We start from the raw sequence: 9,260 nt of genomic DNA, 5'->3' as shown, positions 1-9,260 counted from the left end.
GAAAGGGCACGCATGCTTGCATGGCCTTCATCTTATGGCTCCACCAAGGGATGGGCATGCGTGATGCAGCTGCACATGCCTGCAGTGCATGATTTGCAGCCACTCAAGCACTGTGCTCACTCATGGTGGCTGTTATCAAAGGAAATTGTTATCTCATTTATAGGATGTTTTTATGATGTCATTTTTGTTATCCAAAAAATATGTTTCTGAGCAGTGGTCCCTCTTGGCTGCCAAGTCGCAGATTGCTCTCCAAAGAAGAGTGTGCCTGCCTGCTACTGCTGCTGGTGCTGCTCCTGCTGTTGCTCCTGCTGCTGCTGCTGCCGACTGTGATGAGAGAAGCCATAGCATGTGTGGCAACATGGTGGTTTTCCGGTGGCTTGATTCACCTACTTGGAAGAACACTTGTTCCACTCACTATCTGTAACAGATTGCAAAGGTACTGCTTATTGGTAGAGATATTCGATGATAAGGGAGAACTTTTAGCCTTAGTGTAATCCGCCTTTTATTGCGAAAGCTATACTACTCTAGCTTTCGAACCTTCAACGTGGCGCGGCCGCACCCACGTGACGCTGTGACGTCGCACCCCACGTGACACTAGGGTGAGAGCTGGGCTTCCAACTCAAGCGGTCCGCGTAACGCGGCCACATCCACGTGGCGCTGTGACGTCACACCCTACGTGACACTAGGGTGAGAGCTGGGCACGTTCATACGGCTTGGTTAAAGCGGGGCTTTATATGTGGGCTGGCAGGAGCTGCCAACTTGGATCTCTCGTTTCACATAAGATGGTTATGCCAGAATCAGCCTGCTAGGACCCTGGCATTCACGTTACTCCTATAGGCCACTAAGGTACGTTCATACGGATTGGCTAAAGCGGGGCTTTATGTGTGGGCTGAGGAAGAAGAAAAAGAGAAGAAGAAGAACACTCGGTCACCCGCAGCTAATGCTTTCGCTCAATATTTGGTTCAGCAGTGTTGAACTCTTGTAATTTTTTTTCATTTTGCTGCTCTGTGGATGCATGCCCCTCCCCTGGTTAAAAACGAACCACCAGCCTAGCTGCGCATGCGCAATTCTTGGGCTCCGCGATTGACGCAGACGGAGCTAATCTCGTGGGCCATGCGCAGTTCATATTCATAACAGGCGTATGCGACAGATGGCGCTAGCTGTCAAGTACACATATTGCTACTTCGCACGCGGCTGTGTTTCTCAAAGACGTTTTTAACCAGTAGCAGATGAATTTTCAACCACTCTGTAGAGGGTACCATATCTTGTGAAAAAGGCGGATTGGTCGGTGCAAGACAGTGTCACAGAAGATTGGTTTGGTTTGGTTTTATGGGATTTATTGTCCCAAAGTGACTCAGGCTATAAGGGAAGCTGTAGTAAAGGGCTCTGGATAATTTCAACCTTCTGGTGTTCTTTAATTGGTACTGACATTACACTATACACGGGCACCTTGTGTTCTGCCTCCATCTAAATGTGGCCACCATGGCTGAGATCGAACTTGGGTTCCCCAGCACAGTTTTTGAGCACTCTAACTACTGAGCCACCTCAGCAGAGCTAGCTGTCACAGAAGATTAGATATGTAACTTCTCTTTCATTGTTATAAACCCTCTTCAACATTGTATCGGAGTTATAGCAGTTGTGCCTCACCAAAAGCTGGTGGTCCATGACCAGAATGAAATGCTGGCTCAGCAAACAAGAAGTCATGGCTGAGAAGTGCCATGACTTCTTCCTCGAGCCGGGAGTAGTTCTGTTTTGCTGAAGTTAGTGTATGAGATAAATTGAAATTAGGATGTGACATCTGCATTAGTGAAGCATCTCTCTATCCGTATGATAATGAGTAGAGTTGCAGCACCCTGATGTCACTTTTCATGCTGCACGCGCTAACTATTTGTTGGAGTAGAGGTCTTGTATTAACCGGTTTTAAATTTGTGTTCATCTCGTGCATTTTCTGTATTTGTTAGCAATTTTCTCGAATACACCTTCTATTTTAATGTAACACCAGGCTAGCCTCACAAATCACACTTCTTAATTAAAATGCTAATCTGTCTAACTCATACAGTTTATCTGTACCAGCACCCGGAGTAATTCCTCACTGGTTATGAACTTGACTATTGGGCCGGGAAGCCTGGGTTCGATCTCAGGCATTGCGGGATTCTTCAACAAATTGAAATGTTATCTTTTCCTGTAATTTATGCCAAAGGGCCAATTTGAGCAGCAAAAAAGAAAAAAAAAAGTTTCTGCACAATGTTCCCTGTTTAACCACATTTTATTCTTTACGGGTAGTCCTTAGGGAGGCTCCTTTAATTAAGTGACTCGCTTTGTGCCTCAGATTTATAGCAACATTCACAGCTGCTTTATAAATCTGCACTCGGAGTGTAGCAGTGATTTTGCTGTAGAAGTGTACGTTTCCACTATCTCTCGTCACTAGCCCTCTGCAGCATATCGGGCTTCATACTGTGGTGTCAGATGCAGCTAACTCTTTTTTTAGTGAATGGGCACTCTGATGGATCTTTTGTGCTTGCTCTTTAGTACATTTACTTGTGTTTTGTCATGGCTTAATTTGCAGGTAAGGAAACAGCAAGACAAATTTAAAGGTGTCCTTATGCTACCTGATTGCAAAAATGCCTTCGAAGGAAAGCTTACTGAAATGTAAGTTCAGAACTTATATTATATGATCGCGTGCTTTATGTTCATCGCAGACCTTGATTTCAAACTTTTCTTGAATTATGAGGTGCTATCAGTATTTTGACAGTTTTTGATGCCAGCACCAGTCTTTCATTGCTTTGCAAATTTGTGTTCTTTTTGTTTGTCATTATTATTCTTCATTAAGAAACTCGAGACTTTCAATAAAAGCTGAAAAAGCATTTGTCAAGTTTTGTAGCGATGAGCAGTATGATTTTCTATTGATGGTACACAAATACTCCTGTTCTCACTATAGGAATGGGAGCATTTCATCCACCACTGATCATTACTATCTTGAATTTTGAATTTCCTTTAGCAGGCATCTGTGCTTGTTGGAATTTTATTTTCATCTTTTTCATCACTAACAATAATCTTAATGTTAAACATATTTGTAGCCTGAAATCCTAGACAGCAAATATTCAGCAGCTCACATAGACAACCGTCAGCCGGCGACTGCAGTGGAGATGCAGCGTCTCTGGCGATAGCAGTGACTTTTGTGGTGTAGGCAAAAGCCTGGGCCGTCTGCATTGGATGTGCGGCACTTACTGTGTTTTTGAGAATAATTTCCGATATACCGGCAAGCTGTGGTGTGGTTGGTTGCGCTGCAAGGCTTAAAAAGGAAGACAGCGCCTCTTTTTACTAGTTTCTTGCGGTCGGATAGAGATGAAAGCGAAGGGTAGCGGCGCGAAGGGCAACAAGTAGACCATTCGGCGACAGATCGCATTCACAACTAATGTGCATTGCACTTCTGCATTGAAACGGGATCATTTTGTTTGCGACTCTTAATCATCGTGGTTGCTCTCCAACTGCGCAATGAATAGTGCAAGAACAAATGCCTGCAACTTGTGCACATTTCGTTATACTCTGAAGTCAAAAGAAGTTTAGATGAGATATTTCGTATGCGTGACATCGTAAGTCGGACGCAGGGAAGCTGTGCTGTCAGATCCTAGTCACCTGAATTACTGCCCAAGCATCTGTTTGTACAAAAAGGACACAAAAGGACACAAAAGCTGCTACCAGTTACCTTGAGTGGTTACACCGAGCCACTAAGCTTGATATTGCTGAAACAGGACCGAACTTATTAATTGGCACGCTTTTCTTTGTTTTCACTTTCGCGAGTTGTGACTCTCCGTCATCGGTCCTACAAAGCTAGTTAACGTTGCTAGGATCTCAGCAAAGTCATGCAGTGTTATTCTCCGGATTACCTGAATTTTTTTTCTGAAGGTTGTTCAGAACCTGATGAACGAAATTTCCACATAACACACTCTGATCAGGTAGGATAAGTATGGCATAGATATCATATATGGTATATGAAGTTTAATGTCTTAAAGTGGGATCGGCTATGAGGGATGCAAAATAAGTAGAATAATATGATGCGCATTTGAATAAAAATCTTTCAATATATTTTAAAAAGCTCAACAGATCACACAAATTTCACTACAGGCTATCTTGGAAAATGTTTGCATTTGTGCCTATGCACCTCTCCTATAAAGCCAAGAGAGCAAAATGAGAGAATTCTTCTGGACCTCCATGCATGCAGCATTAATCTCTGAATGACCTTGACTATAGTCGGATAGATTTCAAGGAAAAAGCAGCATCCAGCTTTCAAAGGAATCCCCTCTAACCAATAGCTGCCAAGCTATACCATGAAGTTATGGCCGACCACCTTGCACCTACGAGTAGCGCTTGGAACGTGGTTTCTTCGAGTGAGTCCGTGCTGGCAAATAGTTCCCAAATGTTTCGTGAGTTGCAGCAAAAATACATCTTTACTCAATTCGATCGATAGTCGTTTGCTCATCAGAGTACAACAGGTAAAACGACGAATTCTGATGGTGAATTTCAGCACTGGTGAGTTTTAACGAAACTGCTTTATTCTGCACTTCACTGCATCAGTGGTGTCACCTTGGAGCCCTACGACGTGACACCGCTGATGCGACACCGATGGACGGACGCGACAACCAGAGGCAGCCATTTTGGTAAAAGTCCGCGAGACCGTGAGCACGGAACAACACATTTTTCTGTTTTTTTTTTGGTTTTTTTTTCTTTTCCCGTGTGTTCCGTGATGTCACGCATTTGGAGCGATGCCACTGGCTGGAGGGGGCTCCTTTGAGTGCTGTTTGCCGCTTTTTTCTTGACCTATGTGAATGTTACAAAGAACTAGAAGATCGAGCTCTTCTATTCAATGAAACTGTATTGCTGGTACAGTGAGCTAGAAATATGATTTGTGTTCCACTATATGTCCGATAATCTACCTTTCCTAGAGCGAAAGTGCTTGGAGAAGCAGAAAGCCACCAAAAGATTCTTCATATGAAAAGCATGCTTCCAGTCATTCATATTGTTGTCATCCTTGCATGCGCTAGTATTTCTTATACCTTGCACTTTCTTGTTTTCATTTAATTTAATCAGTCACTACAGTCACCCAACATAGCCACGCTGTTGCTGCCACGGAAAAGGAAGCTCTGCCTGGTAATTGCATCTGCAGAATAGGCTAGTTGCGAAACAACTACTCCAGACATAAACAGAAAAATCCATGGCACAAGAGACACACATGCTTGGAAATAATCCCACGCGTAAGTAGGTTTCACAGCCAGCGTCGCTTGCAGCAGTGTAGGCTGTGTTTTTGCCTACACCCCACGTAGTCGCCGGTCGCAGTGCCACCTTTGTTTACGAATGTGATGCTTGTCTATAAGAATGGGTTCTATAAGAAAGGGTTAAATTAAAGATATGCAGTAAGTGATTAAGTTCATGCTCAAAATGCCGAGTATAGTGTTATACATCATCATCATCATCAGCCTGACCATACCCACTGCAGGGCGAAGGCCTCTCCCATATTTCTCCACTTAACCCGGTTCTGTGCTAGCTGCACCCACTTGACCCCTGCGAACTTCTTAATCTCATCCGCCCACCTAACTTTCTGCCGCCCCCTGCTACGCTTTCCTTCCCTTGGAATCCAGTTTGTTACCATAAGCGACCATCGGTTATCCTCTCTTCGCACTACATGTCCTACCCATTTCCATTTCTTCTTATTGATTTCCACTAGAATGTCGGTAACTTGAGTTATTTCTCTGACCCACTCTGCATGCTTCCTATCTCTTAATGTTACCCCTACCATTTTTCGTTCCATAGCCCTCTGGGTTGTCCTCAACTTAAGTAGAACTCTCTTGGTTAGCCTCCACGTTTCAGTGCCAGTGTTATACATAATGTATAACAATTTATTGTATTGTGTTTTTATGTACTGAAAAAACAAGGAAATTTTGTGTTGTTTGAAACAAAAAGCTGAAGCAAATGTAGAAACTTGTTGCTGGTTTATGGTCGATGAAACCGCATAATAGGTATGGACAAACAGAAGAACATGACGACACATGCTCTCTTGTCATATTCTTTTCTTTGTCCGTGTCTTTTTAAGCAAACAAGAAGTACTTGCCTAAAAAGCCAATATTGAAATGAAGGGTACTCGTGCTCATGCTGTATGTATGCATGCAATGGCTGCATTCGTGTAATTGCTGTGATCCTACCTCTGTAAATCACACTGAAAAAAAAAAAAAAAATAAATAAAGTGACATAAAATAAAATTGTGTATAAGCTTCACCATGCACTTCAAGAATGTTGACAACCCCATACTGTGCAGTGTAACAATTTTATAATTGATTATTTTAACTGTTTATCGACGGACACGCGTAAAAATTATTTGCACTTGTAGGGACATTGGCAATAGCTAAGATATCCGGTGCATGAAGCATCGCTATTGCCACCCGCTTTTTGGTGCTGCTGTCGAGTTCGCTAATCATGTGCAATTACGGAATTGCAATGTATCAATCACCTGTTTGCTTCTGTGCCTCATGGACTTAGTTTAGCTGGTGTCACGTTTTCTATCAACCTGTGCTAGTACTTTAATTTGATAAAGCAGGTACCACCTGAAATTTGTTTTCTTTTTATCTGTATCATAGCTGCACCTCTGGTTTTCACTCCAACTCTTGGAAAAAAAGAGAACCTGTGGCCATTGCGCTTATATATACAATGTATCTTTCTATCCCCAGAAACATCTTACTCCCCTGTGTTGCCACAATTACATGGCTTGTTTAAAGATGTCTCGGAGAAGGTGTAGATAGACCTTGCTTTGCTGGCTCATTTCTGTCCCTTTATAGCTTAGCTTCACAAAATTTGTCAAATCAGTGTAAAAGATGGACTAGCAAGTGTGAAACCTGAGTTATGTATGATGTAAGTGAAATTAATTTGACTTCTAAATCCTTCAGGAAAAGCTGTGGAGGTAACTCAGAGTACTTGGAAAATCATCATAGGAAATGTGTTTGGTGGTGCTGTAACTTGAGGCCTGTCATTTTTCCTGGTTCTGTTATGGAAATGAATTTGTTGAGCCTTTAGGCATAAAAGCTGTGATGTGTATGCGATCACAATAAGCAGTATATATGACTTTGTGTTGGTACTATAGTCTAATAAAAGTCAAGAATGGAGTGGTGAACTCCCCTCAAAGGAACGCCTCCAGCAAATGGCGTTGACCATTTGTCAGGACATTGTAGTTAACCTATCGCAGGTGACTAGCAGGGGCCTTGCTGAAATGGGATTAACTGGAATGACATGGCTAATACGCTATTGTTTGGGGTGCCTCTTTTGAAGGGTGTTTGCTCCTTTGTCGTATTTATATCTGGCTACAGCTCCTTAAAAAAAGCAGTGACACCTAATTTCTTTTTCTTGTTTGTAATGATGTTCAAGGCAGTATACACGAATCACCATGTGAAGTGCACCTACGACTGCTAAATAATCTGCAATTATATTTCTTGTTTCTGCTGCTTTTGTTTCAACAGGTGAGCAATGGCTGTTATGTGAAAGACAAGTACAAGTCACATGAGGCACAAAAAAACTTCAATATAATAATTTATTTATCATTTTCATTCACTACAACACTGTATCCAGCTTCCTTAAAGAGCTAAAATACAACTAATGAATAAGCAGCAATTATATTGCAGTATTTTGTTATGCCTTACGTGACCTTTTATGCCAATAGACATCGTCGTGTGTTGATACTGAAAATGAAACTAAAACCGATAAATAACGAAAATCAGTTTTAAATTATTTAGCAGCTGTAGTTAAGTGCCACATATAGTATTCATAATGTAGTAATGTGTTGTATGTACACCATTACAAAGAAGGAAAAAATGAGTCCGAAATTTGGCGTCTGTGCTCCCCTAACTTGGTTGACGATGGAGATGCGACGTGTGTAAGTCTATTTGTTATTCCCTTGTTTCTGGGTGATAAAAGTAATAAACAGCCTGTCTTCATTAGCTTGAAATGTTCCTTAACTGGCAGTTGGGCCAGTTGATTACTTGATAGAGTGGAAAGAGGTGCAGTAAACTAAATGCACCTAATATTGTCCTGTCCCTGTTATTTTGTCTCATGTGAATGCTGTTCACAATACAGATTTTCATGCTGGTGTTTTGTACCAAAACATCAATTTTTCACACTTCCTGATGCTGTCATGTAGACACGACGTGTCAGCTAGCAAAGGCCATTTTGTCTACATGCTAGCCATTCATATGTGAGCCGTACCTGTTTTGTTCCACTCTGTGGACTGTACTCATTTCTGACATTGTAAGGTGCGTCATTCTTCACTGCAATCAGCGCTTCCATACACGTTCATACAGCCGTCTTTGGATGCATGACTAAGCTCCGCTTTATTTTCGTTTAGGTACTTAACATGGTCTAATTAGTTACTAATGTGCTTGATTGGAAGAATTCGACTGTTGTGACCGGTAAATATTCTTTGGCAGCAAACTGACCATGCAAACCGCTCCTGGTGCTGTGTGCGCGTCGCAACTTTCCAGAACGTGCCTACAAAATAGGTTTTCAAGTATGTTAAATTTCTCTCAATTATCCATGAGGTAATTAATGCCTTCGTGCAGTACATTTCTCGACCGATGTTCCGTACCGACTGCAATCAGCATGGCAGTTAGCTCCGCCGGAAGTGGTCGCAGATACATACTTCGTTTGTCCGGTTTGTCGTCCGCGCGTGTGGTGCGTGCGTCTGCGTGCGTGCGGAACTTGTCAGGAATTACAACTTTCATAAAAAAAAAAAAAAAAGGCTTTTCTCGTTATTGGGGCTATTTTCTGCTCTAACCGGCTTCGCATCCAATATTTATCTATTTTAATCCCTGTCACGCGAGGGCCAAGGAGTCTTATTTTTCTTTGTATATCTTTGCTGCCCTCCGGTTGAGAGTAAATTTTTTCGGCTGCATTCTTTGTGAGCACGCGTTTGGAGAGCACTTGCGAAACATCGGAATAAAAAGAAGAGCCTATGAGGTAAAAGTTGATCATATTTTTTTTTTCGGTGTCATTCTGCCGATTCTGCGAGGTGTCGTGAATCTCGGATTTGATGACTTGCTTGTTGGACGTTAGAGAACGGCTTTAGGCTTAGAGAAGCAGAAAAATAATGTGAGCGCGGTTCGCTTGTTGTTTTTTATTTTTTTCGTTGCTTCAGATAGGGCGAAGTGTGTCGGAAAGAGAAAGCAAATGTGAGTGGCAAGCCAAGCGTTGTGTCCGTGGCACTGAACTGAGTTGTCGCTGAG

The 9,260-nt window shown here is 42.2% G+C and overlaps 1 protein-coding gene across 7 annotated transcripts in view; it reads left to right on the top strand.

Moving 5' to 3' along the window:
* Positions 1 to 302: 302 nt before the first annotated feature.
* The window catches only part of LOC146205851 (uncharacterized), a 45,022-nt gene continuing 36,064 nt past the window's right edge, over positions 303 to 9,260 (top strand). For 2 of the 7 annotated variants that reach the window (XM_084590484.1, XM_084590490.1), the window contains exon 1: positions 8,820 to 8,994. The gene's annotated coding sequence lies outside the window, so the exon portion shown is untranslated. Of the gene's footprint in view, positions 437 to 2,566; positions 2,650 to 5,088; positions 5,253 to 8,819; positions 8,995 to 9,044; positions 9,207 to 9,260 lie in introns of those variants that run through there. The other 5 variants (XM_084590485.1, XM_084590486.1, XM_084590492.1 and 2 more) reach the window with 5 other exon arrangements.

This window comes from Amblyomma maculatum, chromosome 1 (genome assembly GCF_055883805.1).
Source record: "Amblyomma maculatum isolate TAMU_Amacu chromosome 1, ASM5588380v1, whole genome shotgun sequence".
Taxonomy (NCBI): Eukaryota; Metazoa; Arthropoda; class Arachnida; order Ixodida; family Ixodidae; genus Amblyomma; species Amblyomma maculatum.
Note: the sequence above shows the minus strand (reverse complement) of the source record. Positions and strands in the feature narration are given on the sequence as shown.